This window comes from Hydra vulgaris, chromosome 12, assembly GCF_038396675.1.
Source record: "Hydra vulgaris chromosome 12, alternate assembly HydraT2T_AEP".
NCBI classification, from domain to species: domain Eukaryota; kingdom Metazoa; phylum Cnidaria; class Hydrozoa; order Anthoathecata; family Hydridae; genus Hydra; species Hydra vulgaris.
The window spans coordinates 71,794,028-71,815,207 of record NC_088931.1 but is presented as its reverse complement, the minus strand read 5'-3'; the positions used below and the strand labels follow the sequence as shown (position 1 = coordinate 71,815,207).

Here is a 21,180-nt window from a genome sequence, read left to right as displayed (position 1 = left end):
ATTAAAAGAATTTTTTTTATAAAAATACAAAAAACAATAATTTTGATCAACTAAGAATTTTTCATATAAATATCAGAAACCTAAACTGCAATTTTGAAAATCTTCTCAACTTGTTACAAGAAACCAACAATTTTTTAAATATAATTTAACTGAAAGGTGGATAACTAAAAAAGATTTAAATACTACTTTAATACTACATTGAGTTAACTTCTCAAGAGAGACTTATCAGTAAACGTGGTGAAGGAGTTCTTATTTATGTAAAGAAAAATATTGCACATTATATTAGGAATGTTTAAAGTGTTTCTGACGGCGCACAGTGAATCAACTCATACAATCTAGATGGATAAAAGTCAATTCAAGGAATCAATTAGTAGATATTCCCATGGTATTACTGAATACTACCTAGAGAAAAATTCAAAATATTATTTAGTGCACGCGTTTTTAAGTGTTAAATCATTAGCGCTCAAGTGTCACATAAAGATAAACATATTTTTGTAAAAAAATAGCTGCAACTTTGCTGCGTAACAATAACGTATAACTAATTTATTGTGAATAATAATTAACTCTGCTGTGATGAATTTTACATTAGAGGGTATGTACTTTGTACTTTATCGAAAACTAATTTAAAATAATTGACATAAATGATGTTCTGTAGATTTAAAAAAACTATGCTAAAATTGCAATTTCTTTTTCGTTTTTTAATTTTCAAAGCGTGTAATTAATTTTATCCAAATATATCCAAGCGGATTTTTTTATATATTATTATCACAACAATAAGGCGTCTAAATATAAAAATTTGGCTGCCCGCGTCTGCCTGTTTCATTTTTATTTATTTTTTTTCAGACCGAGTGTATTCTATTACAAAATTGAAGTTATTTGAACAATGGCAAAAACATACAAAGGAAGAATGAAATTCTCGTTTGTGTGACTTTATTTACAAGTGATTCGAAAAAAAAAATACAGTTAAAAACGGCAAGCATATCCGCTAAACTTGGGCAACAGTGGAATGCAGCCAATAGAAATATGAATCATTTTAAAATAAAAATAAAAGTTGGTTAGAGGGCAAATTTGTTAAATGAAAATTTATTTTAAATTTCGAATTTAAAATAAATTTTCATCGGCCCTGTGCTTCCACAACATTTGAAGGAAGTCGGCCTCAAGGTCGGCCAAAGAAAAACTTTGAAGACTCATCTTTAAAAACCAAAAGATGAGAGTTGAAGACTTATTGCACACGGTCGTTTGCAGGAGGAAAGTTATTATACGCATGCGCAGTGGAATTACATTAATTGAAGAATTTTTAAAATGGCTACGGTAACAGCGTTATAAAAACTAATCATTGACAACGAGTAGTTTGTTCAATTTTAGATAATTAAATAGGTTTTTAACTAGTTTTTTCATGAAATTATTTTGAAAATAACTTGTAGCTGTACGAAGAAATTTTTCAAATAATATAAAAGACCTCTGATTGTGAATAATATCTACTTTCAGCTAAAGTTAGATTAGGTACGTAGAATTCCGTGTTTTACGGAACCGATTTTTGTGCCAAAATTCTGTTCCACGTTTTTTAAAGTCCGTTTAAAGTAAGTGTGGTAACAACGTGTTTTCTAGTCTTTTTTTTTAGAATTTAATATCACTTTAGATATGTTTTAAAAATTGAAATAATTATACTTTCTATTAGTGTTTGCTGTTTTTGAAGTTACTTACATTTATATAAAGTTAATGGGTATCAAAATTTTTGATGTCAATCGTTCGTTAAATTCCTATCGAAGGAAGGTAGTGCGTACTATTAAAACTATTTGCGTTTGTTTTTATATCTATTTTCTATATTCTTGCCAAATTTTATTGCATTATTTGGATGCACACATTCATTACTACAATGCACAAAAAAGGTACATAATTTCGGCAATTTTACGCCTCATATGGTAGAGGGGGTCTATCGGAAACTTCATATTAATAATATTATTAACTTAATATTATTGTCCATACTTTAATCAGTTTACTTTCAAATTTAATTTAAATTTTAAGTTAAATTTAAAAATTTTCAATTAAAAGGCTTAATTTATACTTCAGGTTCTTAAGTGTAATTTTAATCTAATTACAATATATTTGTAGTGTACTTTAATAATGTTTACAAAAATTTAGTAAAGTCATATTTTGTCAAAATATAACTTTACAATAAATACTTAATTACTCATTAGATAAAGTTTTAATGTACATTAGATTACATAGATAAAGTTTGTTTAATGCAACAATGAAATAATATTTAGAATTAATATTATAATGCCTAAAGAAATGACAAAAAGAAAAAACAAGATTGGCAAAAAAAGTTAGATATCTGAAAGAGATAAGAGAATAGGTGAATTTTATTGTGTTTCTTGGTTCTTTGTTTATTTAATTTTAGCATTTAGCTATTGTGTTTTATTTGTGTGTGTGTATATATATATATATATATATATATATATATATATATATATATATATATATGTATATACAAATAAAACACAATAGCTATATTTTTATGTATGTATATATATATATATATATATATATATATATATATATATATATATATATATATATATATATATATGTATATACAAATAAAACACAATAGCTATATCTTTATGTATGTATATATATATATATATATATATATATATATATATATATATATATATATATATATATATATATATATATATATATATATATATACATACATATATATGTATATATATATATATATACAAATAAAACACACAAAAAATTACAGTTTGTTGCTGATATTGTATCAGGTGAGTTAATGTTTTCGTAATTCAAATTAATCGCTGTATGTGAGCATATTAATTGTACGATAGCAAAGTATGCAATGCAAGACATAAATTGGTTAAATATTGCTAATCTGGGTCATATCAATTTCATATTTTGAGCATTCCGAATTTTCAACAAGCAGAGCATCCAAAATAAATGTACAGCAAGTAGTAGAACTTGCAAAATAAATGTACAGCGAGTAGTGGAAATTTTTTGATAGACTCGCAATTTTTTTGATAGACGGCTTGGCTTACGTTCACGTCGTGTCTATTGTTAACAATAATTTATATTTAGTTTCATTATTGGAATTTAATATATTAATCATTAACTAAAAGCCAAGACTCAAATTAATTCAAATATTTTAATTTAAAACAAAAAAAATATGAAAACCCCAATTTGTAAGGTGGTAATGTGTATTGAGTTTTGTATTTCAATATATTATTTAAAGTCATTGCTTTTTTTCTTCTTTTTTTTTTTTAACAAAATTTTAAATAAAGTATTTTATGTTTTTTTAGGTTGGAGTGGGTGTGGACACACCCCCTTCCCCCGAATCAATGAGTGTGCAGCTTTGTTTGTTGTAATGTTGTAAATTATAAATTTTATTGTGATGATTTAAAAAAAGCCTTTTTAATAAGAATCAAAATATTCATAATGAATCGTTTTTAATAATAGGGTGTGTTAAATCATTACCCCACATATACCCTAACTCAAAAAATGAACCTCTCCTATTTGGTGGCAGTCTACATGGAAATTATAGCAATTTATTGCATATGAAAATTAATAAATTCATTGAAAAATTGATCTTTTATGAATAAAAATTTCATTTTTTGCTGGTAAAAGTGGCGTTTGGTTGCCCCCTCTAGCCCCTTGGATGCGCCCGGTGACTATGGACCTATATAAATTTGTAGGTTACTATTACATCTATCTTTTGATACCAATTTATTACCATTTGGATAAGAATTGACAAAGTTATTAAACTTTTAGTGCTTTAAAACATTTTTTTGACCACACTTTCTTCAACAAATCCATATATCGAAAAATCGGTACTAAAAACGACATAACTTTTTATGGAATTGTTCGATTTTGATAATTTTTTCACTTTTACAATATTGAATCGAAGCTCTTTCTAATGATATATAACAACCAAGAATTTATCTAATTTAAAATTTTCATGGCACGTACCTAGTTAGATAAGTGTTTTTTACTAATTTACACACACATTACATATATATATATATATATATATATATATATATATATATATATATATATATATATATATATATATATATATATATATATATATATATATATATGTATGTATAGTGCTCAATATTCTTAAAGAAGAGAGCATAATATTGTTATATGTTAGTAACATAATATTTTTATTTGTTAGTAACATAATATATATATATATATATATGTGTGTGTGTGTGTGTGTGTGTGTGTGTGTGTGTGTGTGTGTGTGTGTGTGTGTGTGTGTGTGTGTGTATATATATATGTATTAGGTCCCTGCAAATCGACATTTTTTGTTTCGAATTGAATCTCAAAGCAGGTCTTGATTCGCGAATCGAATCAGCAATTCGCGGTAAACCAAATTTAAGCATTTTTTTTTCCAAAAAAATAAAAATATTTCTTTGATTAAATTCTTTTTACCCGGATTATATTTTTAGCGTTTGTTCAAAAGTGATATTAGAACTATTTTCATTTACTCTTACTCCACCTATGGTAAAAACCCATTTCAATTACATTTTAGCTTTAGAAATCTAAAAAAATAGCAACATTCGCAAAATAAAATATGATTCGAAAAAACTTGAATCTTTTTTTTGGACTCAATCGAAGCAACACTTGATTCGCGAATCGAATCGATTCGCAAGGCCCTAATATATATATATATATATATATATATATATATATATATATATATATATATATATATATATATATATATATATATATATATATATATATATATATATATATATATATATATATACATACACATACATACATTATATTATTATGCACTCTTATTTATGATCAAAATTTTGAATGTTATTATTCCAGGCTTTCGATTTAGTCAATAACGTCAAATAAATCAATTGTATTGCCTGCTTCAAAGCAATACCATTGGTTATGTTTTTGATTTTATTAATTGAATGCTATAATTTTGATTCTATCTATTGAATCATCAGTCTGGTTTTGTACATATTGATTCAAAATTAATAAATTATGATAAAAATTGATTTAAAACAAACAAATATAGTATATATATTTTTAGTATTCCAACCATATTTGGGTCTTGAAAAGGAAACTAACCTGTTGTAAAGAAGGGAAAAATAAACTAAAGCAGAAAGACTTTTTCTTGGAACTCGATATAAATATTTTTTGTATTTCTTGTTTAAATTTTTTTATTTTTTAATGTTTTTTAGCTTGAAACTGTTAAAATCAATATGAATATATTTAGAATATTTTTTACATAAAGATTGAAGGAATGAAAAATGTATTTTATGCATGAAAGATATTTATATTTTTATTTGAATTATATTTTGATCTTTTATTTTGTGTTGAAATACATGCAACAGTCAACATTTTAATGAGAGAATTTGTTTTGTTACTTGCTAATGAATCTTCATATAATAAATATTCTTGGCATTGAGGACATATTGCTTTACTAATTGGCTTGAAATTAATATTTTCTACAATACAAAAAAAGCAGAAAAGATGCTCGCATTTTTTTAAAGTTAAAGGTTGCTTTGAAATTTTACCCCATATATTACATAAGCAATGTTGCAAATGTGGATTTAACTCATTATTTAGCTCTGATATATCTATGTCTTTATCTTGTATTATGGTTATTGCTTCTTTTATGGTAGTGAACATTGCAAATGTCCACATCTTCGAATCAATTTTTTTCATCTTACTTTATTTCTAGATTATTGTTTAGAAACTACTTAACCTTTTCTAAGCTTTTTTACTGATTGGCAAGTAAAACAATCATCACAGTGTGGTTTCCACTTAGTACAGAGACCAAGGGCAGTTGATGTTTTTCTTGAAAGCACATTGTTCATTGCACAATAACATTTTTTACACATTTTAGGAGGATGGACAATTTCCAAATCTGTCATTTCAACATGAAACAGCTTATCTAATTTTACTTTAAGAATTTCTCCTATAAAATAATGCTTTTTACCAAGTAATTGTCTACAAACTCTGCAAATGAGTTTAATATTTTTGTTGTGAAGTTCCATTTTATTTAATATTAGACTATATAAAAAATTGTATATATATATATATATTATAAAGAAATTTATTTTTGACAAATACTTGTAATTCATCCATATTTATCAACCAATTTCTATTTATTTATTCTCTTTTTGAGATCTCTTTCTCTATTTATCTTTATATATATATATATATATATATATATATATATATATATATATATACATATATAAATATATATATATACATATATATATATATATATATATATATATATATACATATATATATATATATATATATATATATATATATATATATATATATATATATATATATATATATATATATATATATATATATATATATATATATATATATATATATATATATATATACACACACACCGGAAAGGAGTACCGTAGCAACAGGTTACAAAAAGTTAACGATTAAGATTTTATTTTAACCCTGCAAAAAAAATTGAATCCTCATATAAGCAAAAAATGCAAAAAAGATAAAAGGTTCATCTTGCTGAATAAATAAAAATTTTAAAATTTCTACGCTCAAAATTTTTTTAAAAAAGGTTTAAAGATTATAAACAAAAACAGTAAAAATAGCTTTAGCTGAAAGTAGATTTTATTCACATTCAGTTGTCTTGTATTTTATTTAAAACATTTCTTAGTACAGCTGCAAGTTATTTTCACAATAATTTCATTTAAAAAAATAGTTAAAAGTCTATTTAATTATCTAAAATTAAACAAGTTACTCGTTGTCAATGATAAGTTTTTAAAAACGTTGTATCCGTAGCCATTATTAAAATTCTAAATTATTTTTAACTCTACTGCGCTTGCGTATAATAACTTTCCACTTATTTCTAAAGTCTAAACGACCGTGTGCAATCGTGGAGTGCCAATGAATTAACAACAGCTGCTGAAATAGCACATCGTTTGTTGAGTCAAAGAAACATTGCTACTTCTATTAGAAAAAGTACAGAAACCTTAGAGCGAAGAAAATCTACTGATGTTATTTGTAGTTGCAGGCAGTTGAGTAGCGATGAGGCACTTGCTTGTTATGTAGATTCCAACTGTACTAGTCACTCTTATAAACAAACAAGAAAGTGGTCAATGAAAGCAGGGCATAAAGTGTTTCCGTCTTACTATAATTTATGTAAATCCAAAAGGTTGTGCTACCCTTCAGAAGAATTTATTTCTATCTCAGAAACACTAGCTGAAATTAAACTTCAAGCCATATAGAATAAAAAAACCGAACATTTAATTGAAACACTAAGACAATTTCCAAAAAATGCATCCTCTTATTTTTCGCTTGCAATAATAAGTAAATGGGGATTTTTTTTTTGTAATTATTTATTTTGCCGTTTAAAAATGTTTACATTGCAAATACATTTTTATAAACTATTGGCTGGAGCAAGAAGTAGGCGTATTCAGCCTTATCGCCGAGCCCAATTTAAAAAAAATAATAATAGCAATAAATTCTACATTACCGTGACGTAAAAAAATATATAAAATAACAAATATAGAAATGAAAACCGAAAATAACTAATGTAATTAGAAATAAAAAATAGTTTTTTTTTTGTTTTTTTAAAGAAGTGTTGAAAACAATTGCTAAAATGTTTAACAAATATATTAATAAAATATAAAAAAGTCAAAAAAATAAAATTTATTTAGGATAAAAGACAACAAGAAATGAAATTTCATAATTAATATAATCACTAGATAAATTATTCACATCATCATTGATATTTTATATATATTTTTTATTTTAAATATTTTGTATTAATTTTATATTAATCACTGATACAATTAAATCTATTTTTTATATGATTGTTTTTAGTTTAGAATAAACATTTAAAGTTGGATATATCCATAAATAATAATAATCGTTTTGATTCGTTCTTAAATTGCTCAAATGTAGCCTGTTTATTGTTAACAATATCTGGAAACTTTTTCCACAGATTAGGTCCGCGGTATTTAATTGAATAGGAAGTTAATTTTAATTTATATTTTGGACCAATAAAATTGTTATCTTAAAACTTTGTTGAGTATTTATGGTTAATTTTATTAAAATAAGATTGAAATATTTTTGGAGATAATCCATTTTTTGTTTTAAACATAAATAATAAAATGTGACGGAAGTTCTGGCCACAGTACCTATAAACAAAGATTTGAGACGCTATCTTCTCGCCATGACATTGATTGTGTCAAATTTGAAAAAATTTGTTCTGAAACAAAGACTTCATATTTACATTTATATTCGTGGTATTACATGCCTGTTACAGTGCATATTTTAATGCATAGCACGGAGGTTATAAATTCGTGTATTCTTCCGATTGGCCGTCTCTCAGAAGAATCTCAAGAAGCACGAAATAAACATTGTAGGATATTTTGAGAACATCATACTAGGAAAAAGTCACGTATTTCTACAAATATGGATTTGCTGAATATGCTCTTATAACATCTTACCCTGTTGTCAATTCACTTAGAGAACTGCCTGCAAAACCCAGCCGTGGCGCAGTGGTTAGAGTTCTGGCTCAGAACCCAGAGATCCCGGATTCGATCCCGGCTTTAGCCCAATAAGCGACATTGGTAAGGAAGGAGATGTGAACTTCTAGTTAAATGCTCTCCCGCGGTACTCCGTGATAAGACCGCAAGGACTTCTGGGAGCACCTAAAAAATAATAAATAAATAAAAAAGAAGCAAAAAATTACCTGTAGAGGTTTTGAATTTGATTGTTCCGGCTCCAAGAATTGGAAATTTTAACTTGTCCGATGAATTAAACGATGAGTCATCTGAAGATTCAAGTGACGACTCTTTGGTGGATATAAACGACGAGTTTTTTGATGACTAAATATAAAATTTATTGTATAATATTATGTATCCTTGTTTCATAAATATATATTTTTTCTTTTTTACTTCATTTTTTAATTGTAACAGTGATTGTTGCAATGAGGGGGAATGGGGGAGGGGTGGTGTTGGCGAGGGGTTTTCCCTCTATCCTCCGCAAAAAAACATTTAAATCAAGGTAATTATTCAATAAAACAACAAAATATTATTTACTTCAACCTTTTTATGACTAGAACAATGGAGTTTGTGAACAAAATATTTTTGTACAGCTAAATTGTATGAAACGATTCACTGTGCGGTGACAAAGAAATTTTAACTATTGAAATTCTAAATGATCAATCAAAAGACATTTTACTGAGCTGTTGCTATAGGCCTCCGAACGGTATGGCTGAGAACATGAGCATGTATTTTGAAGAAAACCTTTTCAAAAAAGGCATCCTTGAAAAAAAAACATTTTATTGTAGGGGATTTCAATATGAATTGCTTCCACTACTCAATGGACATTAAAGTTAAAAATTTTTATGATTTTTTTTTTGAAATGGGAGCCATTCCTTTGATAAATCGCCCTACCAGAGTAACTCCAAAATCAGCTACTCCAATTGATAACATTCTAGCAACTGATATTTTTAACAGTGACTTAAATAAAGATATCTCAAAAAAACAGACATATCTGACCACTTCCCCATCTTTTTTACCATTTCAACTCTTTTCAACTTCAACTCTAAAATTATGACTAAAACAAACATAAAAGATTACGCAACTTTAACCGAAAAAAAAGTTGAGCAGTTTAAAACACAATTGTCATTGATCCATTGGAAAAACATCGACTTAAGTGATAACGCAAACAACATTTACGATAATTTTTTTAATACATTTTACTCTGTTTATGATGCCAATTTTCCTTTATATGAAAAAACATTAATTCTCACTGGGTTACCAAAGGTTTAAAAAAATCATCAAAATTTAAGCAGAAATTATACATAAAATATCTAAAAAACAAATAGTTCGTCAATAAGAAAATATGCAAAGACTAAAAAAATCTTTTTACATTAGGAATTTTTATCGGTCTTTCAAAAGCATTTGATACTGTCGATCATGATATTTTGCTTTATAAACTTAATTATTACGGAATAAATGAAAGAATAATTAAATGGTTTCAAAGTTATTTATCTAACAGAAAACAATTTGCTTCTTGTAACGAACTTAATCATAAACAGTTTTTAAATATTTATTGTGATATTCTGCAAGGTTCCATCTTAGGCCCTATTTTGTTTTTAATATATATCAACGACTTGCATAAAGCATCAAATCTTTTTAGTATTATGTTTGCTGATAATAAACTTATTTCTCTCTAACAGTGACATCTATCTACTATTCTCCATGATGAACAAAGAACATATCTAAACGGCTTAAAATTAACACACAGCAAAATCCATGATTCTTGTTTTAAGCAAAAAGTCTTAAAACAAGAAAAAAAAGACTAGTCCGCCACGCAATAATTTTTTTCTTGTTTTAAGAATGTTTATTTTTAAAATAAGAACTTTTTTTCTTGTTTTAAGAATTTTTTTTCTTAAATATTTTTTTTTTCTTGTTTCAAGAATTTTTATTCTTAAAACAAGAATTTTTTTTTTTGTTTTAAGAATTTTTATTCTTAAAACAAGAATTTTATTGGTTTCAAGAATATTTTTGCTCAGAATAAGAATTTTTTTCTTCCTTCAAGTATTTATATTCTTAAAATAAGAATTTTTTTTCTTCCTTCAAGTATTTATATTTTTAAAATAAAATTTTTTTTTCTTCTTTCAAGAATATTTTAGCCCAAATAAAGATTTTTTTTTCTTGTTTTAAGATCTATTTTTATCAATAAGAATTTTTTTCTTATTTCAAGGACATTTTTGCTTAAAATAAGATTCTATTATCTTGTTTCAATAATATTTTCCTTGAACGGTAAAACATTATTACAAGAGTATTTTTTCTATGGAAAAAATGAAACATTTTGAAATTAGGATGATATAAAATAAGAATATTCAAAAAGTATTTATACATTTAAACAAATCTCATCGTTGAAATAAAACTTGCTGTTCTTTGAATGTCTAGTTATTGGTAATGCTTGTAGCGGCAATACTCCTCCCATAGGCTACTCATCTGACTCAGACGAGTTTCTGTTGAGCTTTTATCTTTAAATAAAATATAATTTAAGTGTGAAATATAATGTAAATTGTGTATGCCGTCATGACATGGGCGTCATAATCCATGTTCATTACTTAGTGTATTCCAATAAGTCCAATCACGGCGTCAGAAAATAAAATACTTTGTAAAATAATTTTTTCGCCATGCATAACGATTGCCTCGTCTCCATCGTCTGTTATGATAAGAATTTATTTTATCTAAAAATAAATTTAACAAACTCAAATCTAAAATTTAACATTAACATCTTTTCTTGTTAAAATTTTAGAAATCCTTACTTTGATAGATATATATATATATATATATATATATATATATATATATATATATATATATATATATATATATATATATATATATATATATACGTGCTGATTTCGGTGTGACATACTCAAATAGTTTACTGCTGGGGGCTTCAGTACATACATCGACTGACAAATACCCTGACTAGCAGTGGAATGCTGCTACATTGATTGAGGTTTTGGCATGGGGCAGCAATCTTTTCATTCATTATTTTTAATTTTTTCCTTTTTTTTCCCAAAAAAGCCACATCGATTTAGATAAGCAAAAAAAGTGAGCAAATGCTTACATAAATTAGCTTTAGTAGATATATCAACCCTCGGAATTAGGAAAAATAACGTCAGCAATATTTTGCCAACCTCAATCTTTTAGAGGTCAGCAAGAAAAATTTAATACAAAGGTCCTACCATAAAAAATAGAAACGAGGTCAGCAATTTTTTGCTCAAACACCTTTTAGGTTGGCAGTTAGGCTGACACTGCCGAATGCTGACTCTAATTCCGAGGGCTGATGTATATAATATATATATGTGTGTGTATATATATATATATATATATATATATATATATATATATATATATATATATATATATATATATATATATATATATATATGTATACAAATATATATATGTATATATATATATATATATGTATATATATATATATATATATATATATATATATATACATATATATACATATATATATATGTATATATATATATATATACATATATATATATATATACATATAAATATATGTATATAAATAAACGGGTGATGCGGAAGTTATCGGACAAATGCTAATTTCATTATTTGAGCATAATAATTAGTTTTTGTGGTTTTATGCGTAGGCATAAACGTTCTATAAAATATAAACTTTATTATTTGAAACACAATTATTTAAAATGAGGTTAAATGCAGCTGAACAAGAATCTTTTCAAAAGCGACTAAAAATATATTATTTGTAAATAAACCTAATATACAAAAAAAAAAAAATCGTAAATCATTTTGAAAAGGAAGGATTTGCTCGAAGTACAATATATGATAACCTAAAAAGACTTGAAACTGTTCAATTGTTTTTTGATAGAAAGCACCCTGGTCATCCAACATCTTGGACTAGAGAAAAGAAAGCCGAATTAACGAGACTTGTCAACAATCGAAAAGGGGTCAGTCAGAGAAAAATAGGTATTAAATTTGGTGTAAATCAATCGACAATTGGTCGTCAGTTAAAAAAAATGAATATTAAATATAGAAAACGTTAAAAGACTCCAAAATACACTATAGAACAACAAATAAAGGCAAAGAAAAGAAGCAGGAAACTAGTTAACCAACTCTATAACACAAAATCGCTTCTAGTCATCGATGACGAAAAATACTTTTGTTTTGCAGGGGACAACATGCCTGGAAATTCTGGATACTACACAAACAACAAAAAGACATGCCCAGAAAGTGTTCGTTTTATAGGAAAAGAGAAATTTCCAAAAAAATTATTAATGTGGATAGCCATATCTGACCGTGGTATGTCCGAGCCATTGTTTCGCACTTCCAAGGCTGTAGCGATCAATTCATCAATCTATATTAATGAATGTTTAAAAACACGACTTCTTCCATTTATTCACAAGTATCATGGAGACTTTAACTATTTATTTTGGCCAGATTAAGCAAGTTCTCATTATTCTAAAGATTCTCTAAATTGGATGGACCAATATGTCTATTACGTTGATAAAGAATCCAATCCCCCAAATGTGCCTCAAGCACGACCAATTAAAACTTTTTGGGGACATATGGCACAGAAAGTTTACGAGGGAGATTGGCAAGCTTCAACAGAGCAAGTTTTGATTGATCGCATTAAACTAAAACTACAAGAAATTGATTTAAACTTTTTACAGTCGCATATGAAAGGCGTCTGAGCAAAATTGAGATCAATTGCAGATGGTGGTGTTTTTTCATATAAAAAATAATATATTTTTATTAAAAGATAAATGCTTTATTTAAAAAAAAATATAATAGCAGTTTGTTTTTTTATTTATAAATAAGTTATTGACGTTTTTATTTTGTCCGATAACTTCCGCATCACCCGTTATATATATGTGTATATATATATATATATATATATATATATATATATATGTATACACACTTGGGAATAATCCTGACCTCATTTTCATCTTTTATGGTGAAACCTTTGTGGAAATGGTTTATGTTTGCCAATTGTAATCTGATGTCGATCTGCAACAGTTTAAGGTCGGCAATTTATTGCCCACTTTAGTTTTCTTAAATCTGAAAATTTCTTGATTTTTTAATTAACTACCAACTTGAGTATTCCAGAATGTAAGTGTGTCAATTTCTTAAGTCAAGCTTACTCTCACTGAGTCAACTGTGACAAAAGACTTTAATACACAAGCTATCTCGCCAACAACCTGAATTAAACAATAATAAAAGAAAAGCATACAAACAATTTTAAAAAGCATAGGATACTTATAGAATAAATCATTAGGACATTGCAGTTTTGAAAAAATAATCACTCACTTTAGAAAGAATTTGCAATTTCTATCAACTCTGTCAACTGAACATTTATTTACCCAGGTCTTTTTTAGAGTAAATTTAGCATCCAATTTCTAATAACTTTGTTCTGGAGCATTTAATTAGATCATATAATAAAATGTAAAAAACAAACAAAATTAATTATTAATATTAAATTTGCTAATTGAAAAGCAATGTTTTCTTCACTTACTTTACATTGCGTATATTTGGAAACTTGCAATTGCTAAAAAGAAAACATCAATATTTAGAAATAATCCTAGTACTAATCTAAAAAAATTAGCAATAACAGTATCAAAATAGCAATAATATTATAAACAATAACAATAAGCAATAATGATATGAATAATAGTAAAAATATGCTATATAATATATAATATTTATATTACATATAATCATACCAAAAGCAATAATAATAATAACCCACAATGAGCCCAACATTTTACAGTCTCTCCAAAAAAGGCATAAAGACGAGTTTTAATATAGTTTAGTGATTTAAATTTAATATATAAAAAAAATTATTCCATGAATAAAATATGGCAAATTATTCCATGATATTATGCATTAGTTTGTGATTTATGGTCGCACTAACTAAACAATGATTTAGGATATATAATTTAAGGTTACTAAAAGATGGAAGATAATAAAGAGATCTTTTTATAGAAGTAAAAAAAATTACAGATTGAGAGAGGTATGGATAGAAAGTAAAGGATATTATAATTCTTTATGATATTCGTGAAGGTATATTATTTTAAATGTCTTGTTTTTAGATAAGATGTTCTTAAAAAATAATTGGTTGATAAGTAGTTTATAGGGTATTTCGATGAAATTATATATATATATATATATATATATATATATATATATATATATATATATATATATATTTATATATACATATACATATATATATATTAATACAAACAAGGTACAAATAACAAGGCATACTACAAACAAGAAGGCGAATCCATTCATAATGAGTTTAATAAATTATTTACCATATATCGATTCTTTCTCCAAAAAAAGGGCTTAAAAAGTATTCCTAAATCAAAAAAATAACATTAGCCATCAAAACCTAACCATATAAACAGAAAGCTCTTTTGATCTTTATTACATTTTTATACACCTAATTTTGAAATACATTTTTATAGCAAAATTAAATTTAAGCAACAACTAAAAAATAGTCAAGTATAAAAAAAAAAATAATAATAATAATAATGAAAAAAAAAAAACTTTTAATTTGTGCAGTTAAAATTTCTCAAAGTTTATTTCAAAAAAATAAAAAAATCACTCAATATTACAACAACAACAACATCCGAAAGCAATATATTTACTAAAAATATAAATGTTTTACATAAGCATGTAAAATGCTTATGTAAAACATCTTGCATCATGCTTATGTAAAACATACTTATGTATAACATGCCATGATATTAAATTTAAAAAAACATATGTAGTACATGACTGTACAGTCCACATATGTACAGACATATGTACAGTCCAGACATATGTTACATATGTACATATGATATGTACAGTCCAGGCATATGTACAGCCCACATTTTGGAATGTTCACTCTCTTATAGCCTCAATTTTATTTATTTACTAATAAAAAAAGACATTTATTTATTGAGTCAGATCAATAATATGGTTGCAACATAAATTTGTAATAAAATAAACTAAAAAAACAGTTGCCATAAAGAAAAAGATTATGTGTAGCTAAGAACCGCAGCCATTTTAAAATCTGATATTTCTAAAAACTTCTGGCATATGCGCACCATAACGCATTAAAGGTTTTTGATATTTTTGGGCCCTAATAGTTTGTTTGTTTGTTTGTTTGGGGCGACTGAATAAGTGCGAATTTCATAACTGCGAATCTGCATAAGTGCGACTGGCATAAGTGCGAACTGGCATAAGTGCGAACTGGCACAAGCGCGAACTGGCATAAGTGCGAATCACTTGCAAAAACTGGCATAAGTGCGAACTAGCACAAGCGCGAACTGGCATAAGTGCGCCAAAAGAATTTGCAAACATTGGCATAAGTGCGAACTGGCATAAGTGCGAAACAATTGCAAAAACTGGCATAAGTGCGAACTGGCACAAGCGCGAACTGGCATAAGTGCGCCGAAAGAATTTGCAAACATTGGCATAAGTGCGAACTGGCATAAGTGCGAACTGGCATAAGTGCAAACCAACTGCAAAAACAGGCATAAGTGCGAACTGGCACAAGCGCGAATTAGCATAAGTGCGCCGAAAGAATTTGCAAACATTGGCATAAGTGCAAATTGGCATAAGTGGCGAATTGGCAAGTTCGCACTTATGCCAATTCGCACTTATGCCAATGTTTGCAAATTCTTTCGGCGCACTTATGCCAGTTCGCGCTTGTGCCAGTTCGCACTTATGCCAGTTTTTGCAATTGATTCGCACATATGCCAGTTCGCACTTATGCCAATGTTTGCAAATTCTTTCGGCGCACTTATGCCAGTTCGCGCTTGTGCCAGTTCGCACTTATGCCAGTCTTTGCAACTGCTTCGCACTTATGCAGATTCGCAGTTATGAAATTCGCACTTATTCAGCCTCCTCGTTTTTTTTTGTTTTTTTTTTTGGGGGGGAGGGGCAGACCTTTTAGCCAGAATTTTACTTAGGGGTCGTCCATAAAGTACGTACGCTCATAGGGGGGAGGGGGGGGTCTTCAAAAAGCGTACGAAAGCGTATGGGAGGGGGGGGGGGAGGGTTCAATTTAAAAGTACGTACTTCGATTTTCTAATTTATCACAATTAACCAGCTAATCAATAGAAAAGTTACATTCTGACTAAAGATTCTAGTTTGCCAACATAAAAAGATGTATGGTATATGAAGTAGAGGGTCTAGTTTTCCTCTATGCACACACATGTATGGGCGCCCTCAGAATTTTTTGATGTTCCAGATAGGACACTTTCACACATCGTGCAAACTCATAACTTAAGTTTGTTTATACCTATGCCAAATGAGGAGGCCTTGCAAAATATCGGGATGGCGGAGGCCTGTGAACAAAAAGCCTTAAAACGCTTACCTTCCCGACCCCCAAAATGTGAGGGGTGTAAATTTTGCATGGCTATAACTTTTGGATTTGGAAAAAAATTTGGATGGCCTCCGCCATCCAAATTTTTTGCAAGGCCACCTCATTTGGCATATTAACAAACTTAAGTTTGCACGTTGTGTGAAAGTGTTCTATCATCAAAAATCAAAACATCAAAAAATCCTGAGGGGGCCATGCACACATGCCCGCCCTTATATACTGGCCCTGAGTAAGACCTGAGGGCCGTGGTTGATGGGACGGAGTCACCCCAAAAAAAACGTGTCAATGGCGTCTCAAAGACCGCTAGGTTTTGCTAAAATAAAAAGCTGCTTAAAATAGCAAAAGGGCACAAAATTTGCTGTTGCTCCCTCCCACTGGGTTTTACCCTTTGTTTTCAATATTACTGATCTCACCTTAGACTCGTTTTTTACTTACTAAAGAGGGGTGCCTGAAAAAAACGTCCACCTTAAGTATAGTTTATTTACATTTGATTCGTTAAAAAAATAAAAAAAGTTTTCCTAGACTTCACCGAGAATCGAACCTGGATCTCCGTCGACTATTGCCGCCGCATAAACCTTTCGCCCAAATACAAACTTACATTTATAAATTTTAAATTTATTTAAATTATTATTTGCATTTATTTTTGAAGACATTTTTAAAATGCGTAAGCAAAGAGTTTTGGGATAGTATAAAGTATCTAAGGTAGACTCCGTCTTTTTTTTTTTTAATTAAACTTTTTAATTAAGAAAAAAAAAAAAAGCAGGGATGGGGGGGGGATATTTGAGGGGGGGGGGGTATTTGAGAAACGTACGTACTTTTAAGGGGGGGGGGGTGGGGACATAAAAGTACGCATGGCAACAGGGGGGAGGGGGGGGGGTCATTTCAAAATTTTTGGCGTACGTACTTTATGGACGACCCCTTAGGGGAGAAATACTCTCGACGTAAACATTAGCCCGTAAATTGACCTGCATAAAGTTTGTCGCATGTTTTAGTCGTGAAAATTTTGTCGTGAATAGTAAAGTTTTTGAATTCCTGGTGTTGTTAAAGTAAATAAACTTATTGTGAAATTAAACAAAGAAATGTTTAACAAGCTTAGTGATAAATCATCATTTGTTAATGCTGCAGAAATAAATCCTTATGAAGGTAGGGTTTTTAGTTTTTTGAGTTGTTATGTAATATCGATAGTGGGAGTAAGTCCCATAAAAAAGTAAATCTCCTCTTATAAGCTTTAAAACTCATATAAAAAAATCCTTAAATTAAGGATTTTTTCATATGAGAGTAATTCTCCCCTTTTCAAAATTAAATAGTTAAAAAGAACAATTGCATTGATAAAATGAACCTTTTTGGTGGTGTTCTGTGGTAAGAGTAATTCTCCCCTTTTTAAAGTTTTTGTTTTAAGAGTAAGTTTTACTTTTATAACTGGTTATTTTTAAAATAATAAATCTTCTCTTTTAAGGATTTTTTTATATGAAAGTAATTCTCTTCTTTTCAAAATTAAATTATTAAAGAGAATCATTTTATTAATAAAATTAAACTATTTGGCGATGTGGAAGAGTAATTCTCCCCTTTTGTAAAGTTTTTGTTGTAAGAGTAATATTTACTTTTGTCAAGTTTTATTTAAAAGAGTAAATCTCCTCTCTTAATGATTTTTTTCATATAAGAGTAATTCTCCCCTTTTTAAAGTTTCTGTTATAAGAGTAAGTTTTACTTTTGTCAAGTTTTTTTTAAACAATAAATCTCCTCTTTCAGGGACTTTTTTCATATGAGAGTAAATTGCCCCTTTTCAAAATTAAATAGTTAAAAAAACCATTTTGTTGATATTATGAAACTTTTTAGTGGTTTTCTGTGGTGATTTAAAAACAAAAATTACATTATTTTTTTTCAGCATTGTCATCAATCGATCTATTGAATAGTTTAACAGAAATTCAGTTAAAAAAACCCAGGTAAAATACTTAATTGATGTCAATAAGTAGCTAAAGTATATAAAGACTTAATTAAAAATTGTTGTTTTTAGTTTTGTGTTCTGCTTGTATGATGTCATTAACAAGAAAAGATAATATGAAAAGACATGCTTTACAGGTACATAAAACCATTTTTAGAGATGATCAATCCAAAGATAAAAGAACTCCATGTCACTATCAAGACTGCGGCCAAGTATTTTTTCAAAAAGTCAAACTTATTAAACACACAGAGGAATGTCATGAAGGTATATTTTCCAAAGAATCCTACAATTTTTTATCAGAATCTGAATTCTTAGCATGGAAGGAAAAAGAGGAACTTAATAGTTATGTTTTTTTTCAGTAAACAAAGTGGTAGTTTTTTCACTGGAAAAAATATAAAAAAAGATGTAAAAACAAGTTATTTCATTTGTCAAAATAATGGTCATTCTAAACCGCATCGCTCTGTTAGTGAACCAGCAAGAAAAACTAATAAAAGGTACTACAGAGGGAGTGTTAAATCAGGTGTCTTCTGCCCTGCCAGAATGATTGTTACAGTAAACAAAAATGGTGTCACAAATGTGCAGTATATCAAAACTCATAACCACAGTGTTAGTATTACAAATACCATGTACCAACCTATCCCAGGTAATATTAAAAAAAATATTTCTGCAAAATTATCATTAGGTGTAATTAAGGTGTAAATTAGGTGTAAATTATCATTAGGTGTAAATTATCATTAGGTGTTTAATTATTCATTAGGTGTCAAAATTATTCATTAGGTGTCAAAATTATTCATTAGGTGTCAAAATTATCATTAGGTGTAATTAGGTGTAAATTAGGTGTAAATAAAATTATCATTACCTGTAAATACGGTTTATCGTGATCTTAGGGAAAGTTTTGGAGACAGACAAAATAGAAATGATGAAGATGCTGTTTTAACTAAATCACATCTTCTTACAAAAAAGAATATTTCTGATATCAACAGAGCAGTAAAAAAGGGATGTCGGCTTCACCCTGATGATAGCATTTCAACTTTTTTACTTGTTCAAAAGTTGAAGTCTGAAGATTTTAATAGCATTCTGGTTTATAAGCCACAAGGACAGCAAACTGTTATCGGCCAAAAAGTGTATGACGACATTGACCTTAATAAGGATTCCTTTGTGGTTGGTATACAAACAAAGCATCAACTATCAATGTTTAAAAAGCATTCATCACAAATTGTTTGTATTGATGCTACACACTGCACTAATCAGTATGCATTTCCTCTTGTAAATTTGCTAGTTCGAGATGATTTTAAAAGGGGTTATCCAGTAGCTTTTCTTATTTCTAACCATGCAGATGAACAAACCATAATACCATTCTTAGAGGAAATAAAAAGGAGATGCAATCATTTTGTAAAAGTTAATGCTGTTATGACAGATGATGATTTGTCAGGCTGGAATTCTTTTAATAATGTTTTTGGATATGTGCGCCACTTGCTATGCAAACGGCATGTAAAACGTGCATGACACAATAAACTTCCTTTAGTCGGTCCATCTAATTTACAAGAAGAAGTTTTTAGGATCTTAGAGACAATCATTGACAAAAAAAACCCTGATGTTTTTTTATCAACTATTAATGGTTTTGTAAAGGCATATGAACATAAATGTCCTAACTTCATTAGTTACTTTGTTACATACTATGCACCTCGACATATAAAATGGGCTTCTTGTTATCGCAACTTTCAACATGCTGACACAGATACTAATATGTTATGTGAGTCATTTCATAACAAATTGAAAACAGTTTATATGGAAAGACAACCTAATAAAAGGTTAGACGATTTAATCAATTTACTTTTAACAATTGAGGAAGATAGTTATTGGCACCACAAAAGAGATACCATTTATCTTGGAACAATATCTATCGCAAAAAAGTACAAAAAAAGACATGAAAAAGGAATGTTGATTTCAGATAAATGTATTATTAAATGTTCATTAACTCAGTACACAATTAAAAGTCAATCAAAAGATGTAACATATAATGTTGACATTCTAACCGACACTTGTAAGGAAAGTTTGTGTTTAGAATCATGTCTAAATCCCGCCTGTAATGGTTTGTGTCAGCATTTATATAGGTGTAATTGTAATGACATCGTAATCCTTTGCAAGCATGTTCATAAGTTGCGAACATTTCTTTTAAGAACTCAAGAAAAAAACTGCACAAAAGTATCTTTAGCTGTTAATACTGGTAATAATCAAGTGAAGCAAAAATCATA

General features: G+C 28.0%; 3 long non-coding RNA genes across 3 annotated transcripts; 2 read left to right on the top strand and 1 right to left on the bottom strand.

The window, feature by feature from the left end:
• Nucleotides 1-451: 451 nt before the first annotated feature.
• LOC136088985 (uncharacterized) lies at nt 452-5,408 on the top strand. The gene is made up of 3 exons (XR_010642682.1): nt 452-592; nt 844-1,493; nt 5,093-5,408. It is a non-coding gene; the product is annotated as an uncharacterized LOC136088985 (long non-coding RNA).
• A 5,480-nt stretch (nt 5,409-10,888) lies between these two features.
• On the bottom strand, nt 10,889-15,051 carry LOC136088984 (uncharacterized). The gene is made up of 5 exons (XR_010642681.1): nt 14,924-15,051; nt 14,119-14,151; nt 13,914-14,016; nt 13,542-13,804; nt 10,889-11,281 (listed from the first exon to the last, which is right to left on the bottom strand). It is a non-coding gene; the product is annotated as an uncharacterized LOC136088984 (long non-coding RNA).
• A 2,978-nt stretch (nt 15,052-18,029) lies between these two features.
• LOC136088478 (uncharacterized) lies at nt 18,030-20,832 on the top strand. Its single transcript, XR_010642200.1, has 3 exons — nt 18,030-18,126; nt 18,869-18,926; nt 18,998-20,832. It is a non-coding gene; the product is annotated as an uncharacterized LOC136088478 (long non-coding RNA).
• Nucleotides 20,833-21,180: the final 348 nt, after the last annotated feature.